At 38.7% G+C, this 14743-nt stretch overlaps 1 long non-coding RNA gene across 1 annotated transcript; it reads right to left on the reverse strand.

Moving 5' to 3' along the window:
* Positions 1-4018: 4018 nt before the first annotated feature.
* Positions 4019-10200, reverse strand: LOC126830225 (uncharacterized). The gene is made up of 3 exons (XR_007683764.2): positions 10046-10200; positions 6457-6599; positions 4019-5918 (listed from the first exon to the last, which is right to left on the reverse strand). It is a non-coding gene; the product is annotated as an uncharacterized LOC126830225 (long non-coding RNA).
* Positions 10201-14743: the final 4543 nt, after the last annotated feature.

The following is a 14743-nucleotide window of genomic DNA, read 5'->3' on the forward strand; positions in this document are numbered from 1 at the left end:
AAACGTAAACCCTTTGAATCCACTACATTTGAGCAGGGGCGAATAAGGGACCTACCTCCGGAGGCGGCACGTTCCGAAGGGTCCTATTCACCGAAGTTTAAGTGTCCTTTCAAAGGAGATTTTGAAAATAACATATTCTGCTCTTCTGCAACCACTGGATTCATGAAGACGAGCAATGTGCTATGACGGACCATTTTGCCCGAACAGCGTCCTTTCCACCTACGCATCTGCGAGATAGTAGACTATGAAGGCCACGGCCTACTCTTATATCGAATTACAACCGTCACTGGTCTTTTATGTACACGCCCACGTGAACGGAACCGTTTTTCTCCGATCCGAACGACTACACGCCCTTCGTACTGCACCACGCACAAGCGGAACCGACAAAGGCAATCGTAAAGAACTGTCTCGATCAAAGAAGGAATCGAACCACGGACCTTCTGTTAGCGAGCTAGCGTCTTACCCACTGATCCACCGCTAGAGGGTCTAGCAACAAGGGATATTCGGATAGGATGAAAAAGCGAGGTCATAAAAGATCCCTTGGTCGATGGTATTAGATATAAGAGTAGGTCTAGTGTACGCATTGGCGTTCAACTCAAAGAACCCTTGACAGTTGGAATTTCATATACGTGACTTCGTATTGCCGCTGTCCGTGAGAAATTGCCCTCATAGCACATTATATGACATGTGATCGTCTTCGTTAGCCCAGTCGAAGCAGAAAAGTAGAACTAAAAACCCATGTCATTACTTTGCAATGCGTTCCGTGGAGTGGGTGATTAACCATTGCAGATACCTCTATCATTATCCATGAATTTTTGCAGCAGGGGGTGGGGATATGCCAGGTTCCTGAGACATTGTATCTTTTGCGGTTTGAGGTGGGGATCGTGTTAGGTACCATCACATTTCCATTGAAGCAAATCAACCAGTATGAAATAGACAGGTATAAGAAAATTAACCTTACTACTACTAATAATAACAATATGATTTCGTACCCTAGAAAGATTTTTTAATGAATTATATAGCCAAAGACGCTTGGACAAGGTGAAGTACTCGCCCTGTACGTTCAGGAACAGCCTGTTGACTCCTTGTCGAAATGTTCTCAGTTCCCAAAAAATTTTACTGGTCAAGTATTTACTGCTAATAGGTCGTGTGTTAACGTCCACTCGACACAAACTAGCTCATTTCGGGACTAAGATATGGCTAAATTTTATTTCAATAATTCACATGCGCGTAGGGGTCTTTAGCAGTGGGATGAAATCGGGGGACCCGGGGAAAACGTACGAAGTTGGACAGGCGACCCTACTCCTTGTCACGTACAACCGGTGATTCGAAACCACGCCAGTTGACTCAATGGCACGCCTCGTGATACAGCGAGCACGTGCAAACCATTCGGCCATCCACCCCCCCCCCCCCTCCTCCTCCTCAAGGTAAAGAAACATTTTAGTGAAAAAAATAAGACCTTGCTTATCTTGCTAGAGTCAGTATTTGGGACACAGCATGCTCTTAAAAATACGTCGTCTTCTGCATAACAGTATGGCAGCAGCCATTGGAATCTAAATATAGGGTAACACGGAAATTTAGAACCACGGCAATATAAGACGAAACGAAATTTAGGTAAGAAGGCGGGGGAAAAATTGGAATCTTTGAAAAAATAAGAACTTTCAGTCATTAATTGTTTTGCTCAGCCCAAATACAATCTAATTGTTTCAAACATTCCGATTCTTTTTCCCTAGCTTACCTTAACCCCGATTGATTATAGGCTATTCTTTTCGAGTAACAATACCTTTTTAGTAATTATTATAACATTATAATTATTTTGATTTTGGAATTAAGTTTCAAGTTAAGTCTTAACCTAATGATTATATGGATGCACTGTTGAGTGAGGCGGGATTTTTCCTTGAAGATCCTAGGGCAATCATGCAACTCCCCCTATCTACCACAGTCACAATGCACGATGTAATGTATATGTAACAGTATTAGTTCTTTAATCAAGTTCAGATGACAAGACTAGTTTAACATCTTATAATACTTTTATTCTCGGCTTCTTCTAACATATTATGTACAAAACTTAAGACTCTGTAATTAGCTTGTGTTGAGGGAGCCATGCCCTAGCTTGCAACAAATGTGCCAACTCCAATACGCTCTCCCTCGTTCCGTCTCGGCCCATGCCTAGGCGCAGTTAGCCTGCGCGCTCGTGTCCTGACTGGACCTCTCTGTCGATTCGTTTGTTAATCTGGGTTTATAAACCATTCCAGACAAAAGAATCTTATTAGACATCTGGCTGATGTATCATGTGTCATATCAGGTTTAACATTTGCTTATCATCAAAGAAAGTTTAAATATGACATGCCATCAAGGTAAGGTTACATAATCACATAGACCAAGAACTCCAGGGATGTCGATAGCGAACAGGTGTCAAGATGGCAGGAAGCGTCTATAACATCAGATAACCTGTGATTATGTAACAGTAAGGAACCACGCTAATACACATTGAAGGGAAGGGGGAATTGATCCGAAAGTCTCATGATATAGGAAATCTGTAGATTTGTTCAATCTCTCAACCATATAATAATAATTATAATTTATCATTTATATAACGTCGAATATATAGCGTACAATTCCAAAGGTGCATAAAAGATTGAATTGTCAAATGGTTGTCGTATGTTTGAGGTTCTCTCTCACAGATATCTATTCTTCGGATCAACCCAATCATGATCTCTTTGGTGCAAGGGCCCACAAACCACCTCGCCAATCCTTCATCAATTGTGATCGCTTTCAATTTTCCCCATCAACCAAGGAGTGACAACACGGAGAGATGCTATGCCTGCACTCCTTCCAGCGGAGCTCAAGGCAGAAAGTGATTCCAATGTAGCAAGATGTAACACGAAATAACCTGTAGTGTCTTTTAACAATCTTGCAAGCTATACTTTTTACAGATTTGTTTTGAAACATTGTGGGCATGAGATGACAAGCCCTATCGATATTCTGGGTTGTGCGAATATCTGTTTCAGACCACCATACACGAGCCCCCGCCTATTATAGAAAATCTTGACAGATTTATTTTCAAATTTCAGTGTGGGCAAGGGCGCATTATGTCATCACCCTGTCGATCCGTCAACAATTGGCTTGTGAACGCGAACGAGGCTACAGTTTTGAGCGGATTCATTTCAAATTTGGTGTGAAGCACTGTAGGCATGAGACGAATATTAGCCTACGAAGGCTATGTTTTATAACGAATGTTTGTCAAACTCGGTGAGAAGCATTTGGGTCACGAGTGATTGAGCCCTATTCATCCCCTCGTTGCCAAAAATATTGTAACTACGGTAGAAGCTACATTCTTGAACGGATGTCTTTCAGATTTGATGAGAAGCTTTAAGGTCATGAGTGGATGAACCCTATTGATTCCCCCCCCCCCCCCCGTTGCCGAGAATCTTGTCACTGCTATCGAAGTTATTATTGAACGAATGTCTTTCAGATTTGATGGAGGCATTGGAGTCATAAGAGGGTAAACCCTCTTCATATTTTGCCCTCTGCCACTTTCCGTTCCGGAGTCATCAAACTTGCTCATCATCCAAGTTGTCTTTCTGATAAACGGCATTTGGGACAAAACTGCTGTGTGGGCGTATTCCACGCGTTGCGTTGCTATCTTAGAACACGCCGATGCTCTCAATATATATAACCACATATAGCCCAATATGCCACATTCATCTGATAAACATCTTGAAAGGGGTTGACCATTTCGATTTTTTGCTAGGCCAACGGTCAACGGAATGTACAGGCCGTGACGTCATCGTGGTAGGCGATAATCCTTTGCCATGTCTAGTTTGATTCCTGATCCTTCGTGAATATTCGCCAAAACCTGCCAGAAAATGGATATTCGACACTCTTCTTCGAATCCAGATCACAAAGTCAGCAAAAATTCCCATGAAAAAGGACGAGAAGGAAAGATAGAATTGTCATAAATAGATGAACTACTGGTACCGAGGTAAGGGAGGTAATCACTAGTCTGAGATCTATATATATATACCCCACTTAATTTTTATTGCCTTTGAAACGTTACATTTTCTTACTACCAATTTTTTTCTTATAAAACTAGCAAAACAATTTAAAGACAGAACAATTTTTAAAACAAATAGTGTAACTTTGCCTTTAACTGTTATTCACAATACATGTGAAAATATTACATTTTCTAATAGATATGCTGTAATAGATATTTCTACAGTGTTATTTTTGAGATCACCTAGTTGACATGCATTGGCTCTAAAAAACACCCCGAGAGGTATTATTTTGTTGTAGTACTCCAGATTTAATTAAACCAACAGGCGGTAAAAACCAAAATCAGGGACAGAATGTTATATGTTTATATACTGAACATGCTAAAAATGAAAAATAATATCTTGTCGTCGATGGAAGTGGACACAAACTCAAATTACGTCAAGGGGGATGGGGTGGGACACTGAACACTCTATAATTTAAATTGAGTATATTTTCGCTCATCAATTGTATGCGCAGTTATCGCCCCTGTCCCAGAACATTTGAAAGTCACTCTTTGTTGCCGTATATTCATTGTCTGACTGCGCAATATGTATACATAAATCAACATTTCAGCTACACCATTATATGGCTCTTACGTCTAGTCCTTGGATGAGACGGAAAACCGAGGTCCCGTGTATACATTAGAATGCACGTAAAAGATCCCTTGTCAGAATTTTGTTTTATTCACAAAGAACATTTTAGTTCGCAATTACAGGCTCTACAATCTAATATAAATATGCCAGTAATAGTCACGGTAAGTTATTACAGAATAGAATTATATTCCCTATATTCCCTAGAGCAATACGTGCGACACTTTGATTAGTTCTTATTCTACATGACACTCTCCCCTATTCTATTGATATTGTGTTTGTGTGATGGTGACAGTATGCGTGTCAGGGTGTATGTGTAAAGTCAATGCCAACTTAATGTGTAAATTTGATTTATAATCATCACAATACAATCTGATTAAAGTACAGATCTATATTTCGTTTCTTTTTTTTTTTATACTTTCGATGGCCTACACTACATGAAGATCTGACAAATTGTACTCGAAGGGGTCATACGAGCGGCTTTGGACCCTATCACGTCAGACATTGATTAATCAATCAGCGTTGACGTTTCTATTGGTTTACCCACAGTTCCGTGCATGACACGCCAAGAAGTCCCGTCGTAGACTGTTTCATTGGCTTATCCCTCACTTCAACCCAAAACGCCAGTAATATAACAACTTTTCCAGATCCTAGTGTAGTAAAGACAAGTAAAGCGAAAGTGTGAACTATAAAAAAAAAACGAAACGAAATAGGATCTGTGTTTTAATCAGGGATGACATCAGATTGAGTTAATTACCTCTCAATATTAACTTTTTTATCTTCTGCAAATTAAATTCTAAAACAAATTTTTAAATCATGAAAACAAAAATTGAAATGTCAGTCATCATCTACAGAGCTAACAAAAGGCTTTCGCATTACCGCTGTGAGACGGGTCGAATTATTTTTACTTCTCCGTGTACTACACAATGTTTATACCAAATAAATACAATTTGATTCCATTTATTTTTCCACTAAGTACATTTTAAAAGGGCATCGAAAAACCTTCTTGTCGTTGGTCATAATCATCTGAGTCTGACCAGTGAAGATTTTCCCGGGAAGTTCCTCGCATATTCCATCACCGTAAATACTTTGTCCTAAATAACAGTTATCGCCTTCATGACATTTTACAGCACCAGCGGGGACACCCTTCCTCGGATTACCGTATTTCCACTTTAGAGTGGCTCCACTAGGGTTAACGAGAACATTGAACACTGTTGAGCTCTTAACAGCACCGTCTACTTCGTATTTACAGGAATTGTCTGTTGGTTTCAGTGTACCAGGTATTCTTTGTCCCTGAAATAATATATATGAAATAGTTATAGGAGACGCTTTCAAACAATTCTTCATATATGTTGTTGTTGTAGTTGCTGGAGTGGTCCATCTGTATTTTGTTTTGCCCGGACAGCGGAACCACGCTCTACTCTTATTTCGAATTCCATCTGTCTAGGGTCTTTTCTGCCACGCCGGCGTATACACTGGACCTAGGTGTATCGTTCCGTCTTTATTTCGAATTTCAATTGTCAATGCTTCTTTTACGCTCATGCCAACGTGTACAAAATCCACGGCCAACATTGGGCTTCCCGGTGGCAGCGATGTTCCCATACACCCTAGTCAATTATTGGATAAAAACTGTACCATATGTTAGTCCCGATATGATCTCTCTCTCTCTCTCTCTCTCCCTCTTTCTCTCTCTCTCTGGAAATTCACAATACTTTTCAACATTTATGAGATATTTCCGTATCATCGCCAACAGCTAAATCGTCACACATTATAACAAATGTCAAACATTAAACGCGAGTCCTTTAAATAATGGAAATAAACGTATGCTTACCCCCTTCGAGGAAACTACCACCTCGCAGAAGTAAAAGAGGGAAGCGCCATTAGGCCTGACTGGGACGGCCGTAGACGGTATTGCTCCATTTTCTGCTATTCCTACCCACTGTAATCGAGGTGTCTTTTGCACAAGGCTCAACCCTGAAGAAGAAAAGGTAAGATTATAAATTTAGTTAACATCCAAGGTCACATTCAAGATTTTCAGACGGTGGATGGTGGGGATGGGAGAGAAATTTCAGATCTACATATTGAAGTTCCGTAGTGATTATTCAAAAATTTTAAAAAACGGAACGATGCTGCAGATGGTTTGTCCGACCGTTTTGTTCCCCGACCCACCCATATTGAGCCTGGAGAAAGAAAGGGCAACCCTTGGATCCGCGCTTGACACCATGCGTGTTACGTCTCCATTTGGTGTGTATCGACAGTGTGTCATCTGCTCTGGATGACCGCCATATTAAACAATTATTATACTGTTTTGTAATGGGGTTCTAATCCGTTTACATCTTTCGTACACGCAAAGAAAAAATAAACATTTTCCAGAATAAATACTTCTCACAATGCTCGACATATATAAAGAATTATTAGTTATTTTACGTGCACTCCAGCGTGTCCATGTGATGTCGAGTTTTCGTCTCATACGAACGACTAGACACTGTTTTTTGTCCGGTCTTTCTACTTGCACCAAGGGCAAGCCTTGTTGAAAAATCTCGAATCAATTTCTTGGTTATCAGCGTGGTCGCAAACGGTCAAATGCTAGCCCCCACTTGCTTTTATAGTGCCCACAACCCAATGGGTTTACACCATAAACTGACCACTGTCTTAAGAGTCCAAATATGGAATAGACATACCCTATACCTTGCACTCTGGGAGGGACTTATAACTAAATTTGGTCAACAGACATATTGAATTCCTGACCATGAAGATGGCATATAACCTTTGGTTCAATTCATATAGATTTCTATAGTTGTGGGTGTTACTTTGCTTGACTATGAATCTATAAAGAATTATTAGTTAAGGCCATAATATTTCTACATGTGACGTATGACGATGACAGTGACGTATTGTTTAAATAATCCGATGTTTATAAAGTAAGGTACATGTGACGTATAACCGATGACAGTGACGTATTGCTCACGTTTACATAATCTGATATTTATAAAGTAAGGCACATGGGACGTATGACCGATGACAGTGACGTATTGTTTACGTTTATATAATCTGATGTTTATAAAGTAAGGTACATCCGGGTATATAATGGCGATTAACATTATTTTTATTGGTGTTTTTAACAGCTTTATGTCGGGTTCACAGGTGTGGTGAACTGTGACAACATGAAACAGGAAGGGGTATATAATAAATTACCTGTACGACATGTGGTTTACAGGTGTCATACGATTTTAATATAACGCTATTGTTTTATTTTGAACATTTAAAGGTAGAATTCGGGGGGGGGGCTGTATCATAAGGTCTGTCATTCAGTTAACTGGCATGGTTTCGAATCCCCGGTTGTACGGGTCAGGAGTAGGGTCGTCTGTCCAACCTCGTGGTTTGTCTCCGGTTTCTCCGATATCCTCACACTGAAAAAGACCCCTATCCGCAAACGAATTATTGAAATAAAAATTGAACCATATATTAGTCCCGAATTGACCTAGTTTGTGTCGAGTGGACGTTAAACCCGCATTTTTTTCTCTCTCTCTCTCTTTCTAAAGGTGGAATTCTCAAGAAGGAGCAAAAGTCGGGTTGCTTTGTAAGTTAAAACATCGAGCACACCAAAGATTAAACGTTTATCAAACTATACTCGGACAACTGTTTTAAACCGTTTCGGTCTGTAAGTTGGCCCTCATTTAGACAGTTTACCCGGTGAGTAACAGAAAATAAACGGAGCCACTAACCATATATCATCAACATTTACTCGTTCAGATACAATAATGGCTTTACCCGTTTTTGTCAGTAACTCCACCGTCAAGACAATCAGAAATATCATCACCCACATATGAAAATTACTAGGTCAGACATTGTTCTGTTTTAACCATTTTGGTCAGTAACTGCGACGTCCATAGAATAAACTCGGTCAGACATCATTGTGTTTTACCCTTTTCGCTCAGAAACTCCGACCCGTCATCCAAATATTATCAAAATAAATCAGTGATCGTGCTATTTTTACCTGTTTTTACCTGTCCACCGCCCAAAGAATCAATCTGATTAAAATACAGATCGTTTTTTTTATACTTTCGATGGCCTATACTGGAAGGTCGCGTCAGGGGTCATACGAGCGGCATTTGACCCTATGACATCAGACATTGATTAATCAATTAGCGTTGACGTATCTAGGGGTTTACTCACAGTTATGTGCAGAGCACGCCAAGAACTCGCTGTAACAGACTGTTTCATTGGCTAATCCCTCCCATCAACTAGAACGCCTATTACATATCAACTCTTCCAGATTCTAGTGTTGTGAAGATAAGTAAAACGAAATTTGAACTATTAAAAACGAAACGAAATCGGATCTGTGTTTTAATCGGATTGAGAACAACTAGTGGGCTAGTACAAAGCGTATATTGTATGATTGATCTCGATGTAAAGAAAATGCATCTAAGTGCGACTAAAACAAACACTGTTGATGATGTTATAAGTAAAAAGAAAAGTAACTTTAACAAAAATTCCATCTTCTACGTGACCTGGGACATAGACCATATGTTTGACACGGACCATATTGTTTTTCCGCAGCAGCGACTTACTTTTCCTACCTCATTTATCATACCATACAGTTGGCTGCTTCAGATTCGATTCAGAAAATGAAAAATCGTTAATTAATTCTTATATCGTATTTAAGATGTAAGGGATCTTTTACCAATGCGTACGCGGAACCTCAGTTTTTAGTCCCATCCGACCGACTATACGATGTCCTTTGCCAGATTCTTTGTCCTGCACCAATGACAAAGGGAAACCTCGCCGGAAAATCCCAATGAACTTTCTCCGCCAACACCGCGATCGAACCCGCGACTTCCATGTTAGCGAGCCATCGCCTTACTCGCCGAGCCATCGCGGCTCCATGGGGAATACCGTACAGCGTCTTCACAATAATTTTGATAGCTGTCACATCTTAAAATATCTAACTAGACGGTAAAACAGACAAATCACAGCTGTAGTTATACACTTTACATTTGGTTACATAATTGTAGCCTGGGTCCTCTCTGGTAGAGAGACAGGGGACAAAATCCGGCCTTGGGGGCCTGTTTCACGAAATTTTAACTAAGATAAAAATCCAAATTTTAGATAATATTAGATTTATGTTAGTGCTTAGCCAATCAAAATTGAAGTATCTACTAAAATTTGGATTTTATCTTTAGTTAAGATTTCGAGAAACAGGGCCCTGATTATAGACGTCGAGAAAAATGGGGATTAACACAAATCAGGTCATGCTACGAAAAAACTTTTGAAACACAAGCTCAAGAACATGTGTAGCGATTATAACTTATTTAATTTAAAAAATTATATTTCCGTATATCATTTAAATTATATCTAAATATATGTTTAAGGAATGAATAGTATTAGATATGACAACAGAGGTCAAGTAGTTCACTCACCTAGAACTTGAAACCAGTAAGGCCAGAACATTTTTGTTTCTTGTGATTCAGCTATCCAATTCACAAACCTTATTCGTGGTGAAACAACTCGCTTGATTGATGTTCAGCTAGAAATTTACTCCTTATATACTTCAACCAATTTACACTCTTGCCAACCGGATGTTGTTCACGGTTTACAGCCAGAAAAGTTAATTATTTCGCGGCTTTTGATGTTGTTGGTTTTTATACTAATTGAAAAATACGTAAATCGTATTAAGGTTATGTGCATATTACGCTGTTAGTAAATGTTCTTAAGTGTTTCACCAACAGGTTGCGGAAATATCATCCTAATTACTTAATAACAAAACTGACATTTAATGTGGGTTTTTTGGTTTTGCATTGATAACTTGATTAAAGATACACCGAGATGGAGGACGATTTGACAGTAATCTCTGTTCCATATTATCATCAATGAATGGCTACCCGTTAAACAGCGAATTAATTTCTAGATCTTATTACTAACTTTTAAATCTGTAAATTCACAATCACCTACCTACATCCAAGACATGATAGTACCTTATACTACAAGTCGAAAATTACGCTCATCTGATAAACACTTATTAAAGATCCCTTGTGTAACACGTAAGACTGGAAAACGTGCATTTTCATACTCAGCGCCGTTTCTTTGAAATCAACTCCCATTACATATACGTCTAGAGTCAAATCTTTCTGTTTTTAAGAACGAACTGAAAATGTCCCTTTTAGAAGTTTTTTTGTGATATTGACACCAAGAACAAATCTAGTGAACTCGAAGCTCTCTCTCTCTCTCCCTCTCTCTCTCTCTCTCTCTCTCTGTAGTTATTGTTAACATCAAGGAAGACTATGTATTTTTTAGATCTGATTTAGGTGACGGCAGTTGTCCATCTTTAAACATCTTAATTAATTCTCAATTAGATGTATTTTTTATCACACAGTTTGAAAATTCTAAAATGAATTACCACGCACCTGCTGTTTGAGTAAAGAGAAAATTGCATTCCTTCACGTTTAAGGTACGCTGTCGCTGTCGATCTCGCGCGTCATCGCTCACATAAATCTGAATCTATTTGCGTTTTTCATTTATCTCATTTATCTCATTTATCTCCTCGGTCCTGTATTTCATACGCACAAAACAAAGAGTCAGAGAGTGAGGAATATACGATGAATATTTTTGTACTTGCGTAATAATGTAATAATCTGCCAATTTCTAAGATAATTAATGTGTCTCAAATTAACCGCTTTAAGATTTTTGAGTTTATTAAAGGCCCTAGACTATAACCCCGTTTACATTACAAATATTAAGCGTACCAGGCACGGTACCAGGTACGGCACGCTTCACTTTTTTGTAGTGTAAACGGGTCAAACGTACGCGTACCGAGCCTGGTACGGTGTCAATCTAGCCCACTGAAGTGAAGTGGTCTCGGAACGGTACCAGGACCGGCTCGCTTTAAATCTTCGTAGTGTAAACGCTAACCGGTCTGAGCACGTATTACTGCGCATGCGCCAAATGAACCTTGACCTTTCCCCCCCAAACTTTGACAGCTCTGTCATCAGTTCTGTCAAAATGGCTGCTCAAACTAAATCAACCATCATCCATCATAAATGTTTTCATCTGGGTAATTTGTATAGGGACTGAAATTAACTTTGACAGCTCTGTCATCAGTTCTGTCAAAATGGCTGCTCAAAGTAAATCAACCATCATAAATGTTTTCATCTGGGTAATTTGTATAGGGATTGAAATTAACTTTTCTGTGAAGAGTTCCACATTTAGATTGGCTTGGCACGGTTCTGAGACCGGTTATTTTAGAGTAATGTAAACGGGTCATTTTCTTGAAATTTATCGCGGCCTGGTACCGTGCCCAGAACGGCACGCTTATCGCGGCCAAGTGTGAACAGGGCTTTAGCCAGTGTTTCAAAAAATATTACTCACACGCTAGCGTACGCTGTCATACGGTAGAGTCTACGTTCATCAGAGGATGTGTCCGTTTCTAGCACGATCGCATACACTGATATACGGCGAGGAAGAACTTTTTGTTAAATGAAGCTTGCTTATAATTTTGTGCGTATTCGGACGTTAGGTTTATACGCTCAGCTTACGCTGAATATGCATGAGCTACGGTAGAAGTATGTTACCCATACGTCAAGTATGCTCGTCATGCGCTGGCATGAAGGTGTACCGTACATCTTGGCGTGTGTTTGACGAATGAGTAAAGTATTTAACATACAATCAGCGTCTAGCTAGTGCAATAATGCTTCGTTCGTTAGTTCCTAGATTTTTACACCCACTTCCACCATGGGTGATATGGTAGACAAGCAATAATGCTACAACGTCGCCGCTTAAATAGACACTTTGTCACGTGATAGAGGTACTCCGGGCATGCGCAGTTTATACGCTAGACATACCCTGGTCAGATGCAGGCCAAACGCTACCCATACGAACAAGTCTGTATTCTCAAGAGCATTTTTTAGTTGTTTTTATCAGATTTCATACGCAACTCATACGTTACTCTCATACGCAATAATAGGGACTTTTGGCAAGCGAAAATTCCTCGCGCTTATCACGTATCCGTGTCGATTTTGTTTGTGACGTCATCAATTTGTGTATAGTTCGGATACGTGACGTGGCACACGGATACGGCAGCACGTATGAAACAGCTTTCATAGGAAAAGGCACGTATCCAATTGTTATTATTTTACCGTTTTGTTCATACTTTTAGACTCTGAAATGTTGTGTCATAGCATTTTTGTGAATCTATGTGTATCCTAGAACACGAAGGTGTATATCTGATGTGGTTTTAACCATATTAATGACTGTAATGTAATCATTGTAAAAGAGCGCCCCAATGGCTTAACTGTAAAACTACATCGATGCAACTTATCAGGTAACCGCTTGCCAAAAATCTCTAGCGTGCAATGGGCATAACCTGTGTTCACTTTTCATGTCGACATTGTTTTTGTTGATTTATTATATTGTTTAATCCTTTATGCATTCTTCATAGATCGTGACCGAGGGCGACATGGATGTGGCGAGATCTTTGGCAGCGTAGTGGGAGTCGTAGTGGGGTCATGGTAGGAACGTGGATTAGAGCTGGATGGGTGTGGAGCATGCGCCCTATCCTCGTAGCGAAGTCGTGGTGGAAACGAAAGCGTGACGACAGCGTAATGAGAGTAGCCATACCGATATTTGGCGGGGGGGGGGGGAGAACACCTCCACACGTAAAATATATAACAACAAATATGTCTGTTTTCTACTATATAATTCAACTTTATCCTACCAAATTATAAAATAACTGTTTACCCCCATGGTGAACAACAACTCAATTTTATCCCATGCAAAGTGAATTAAAATACCGTAAATTCCTCATGCATATTCATTAGTATCTCCGACCACTGAACATAAACTACACATTATCGAAATAATATCATTCATTCATTAACATTACTGCAAGCTGCAGAACAATAAAAGCGAGTAAATCATAGGTTTTATTTTGAGTTTGTATTCAGTGGTCAGTGGCAAACATAAATATGCACGCGATATCTTAAATTATCAATTTATCGACAGCAAGCTGGTAACAATAAAAGTAATTTAAAATATCGTAAATTCTTCAAACGTCATACATTTTTATGATTATATAATTAACTTTAAACAAAAACACATTTGGTGGTGAGTATCGAATCTATTTATTCATGCTTTAACTTCTGGTAACATGTGGTTACGATTTTACTTCAGGTAACATTTGGTAACTCCGGTAAGCTGCGTTTGCATAACTCTTTTATACTTTTTGGAATGAGGCCATTTTTATTAAGGCTCTTACATGTTGGAGGAAGGTTTACACAATCGAATACACTTTTATTAAATATATGGCCATGATTTGAAACTATTGTCTTTATGTATTAGGTGAATTAAATAACAGTATATTTGTTATTGTTTGTACAAGCCATTATAATAGTACATACTTTTAACGTTAAAGGGACAATAACACTCTTGCTGGCTTGACAGCTCCAGTAAATAAATATAATAGTCTTATTCTAAGTATTAGTTGTTTAAATGTCCTACCTGTTGTGTAAATTATCCATTACATCCTATTTTACTTGTCCAGAGAGTTCGAAAATATTTTTAAATCCAAGTTACAATTGAAAAGGTTTACATAAGGCTTTTCAAATCATTTAGTTGAATTTTTCCAGTTTTTTAAATTAGGTGTGTTAAGATGAAATTTGTATCATCAATTAATTGGAATACTGTAAAATAGTACAATTTGTTGACCAGAATAAAGATTGGGACATATTATTCAGTTACAACAAGAGTGGTATTGAGCCTTTAAAAGATCTATGTGAAAGATCAAATTACTCCCATTTCACAAAGCATTCACAGACTTAAATTAAGAATTTATTCAACTTTCAATCACTGTTTATGAGAAATATTTTTGACCTATCTATTCACATAGTTTATTGTTGAAAATAACAAAAGTTTTATAAAGGGCTATATTTTAGTTAACATAAGGCGAACAATTTTGAGTTAATTTTTAACTTAAAACATGCATTATGCAAGAGCTAAATCTGTCTATTGCAGGTCATTCTTTAGGCCTGAAATGTTTTCTAAAGTATTAATTAGACATTAATTAACTGATCCAGGCCTTAATTAACTCTCGATGGCATCAGATTTCTCCGATATTAAATAGATTA

The sequence above is a fragment of the Patella vulgata genome, chromosome 8 (assembly GCF_932274485.2).
Source record: "Patella vulgata chromosome 8, xgPatVulg1.2, whole genome shotgun sequence".
NCBI classification, from domain to species: Eukaryota; Metazoa; Mollusca; class Gastropoda; family Patellidae; genus Patella; species Patella vulgata.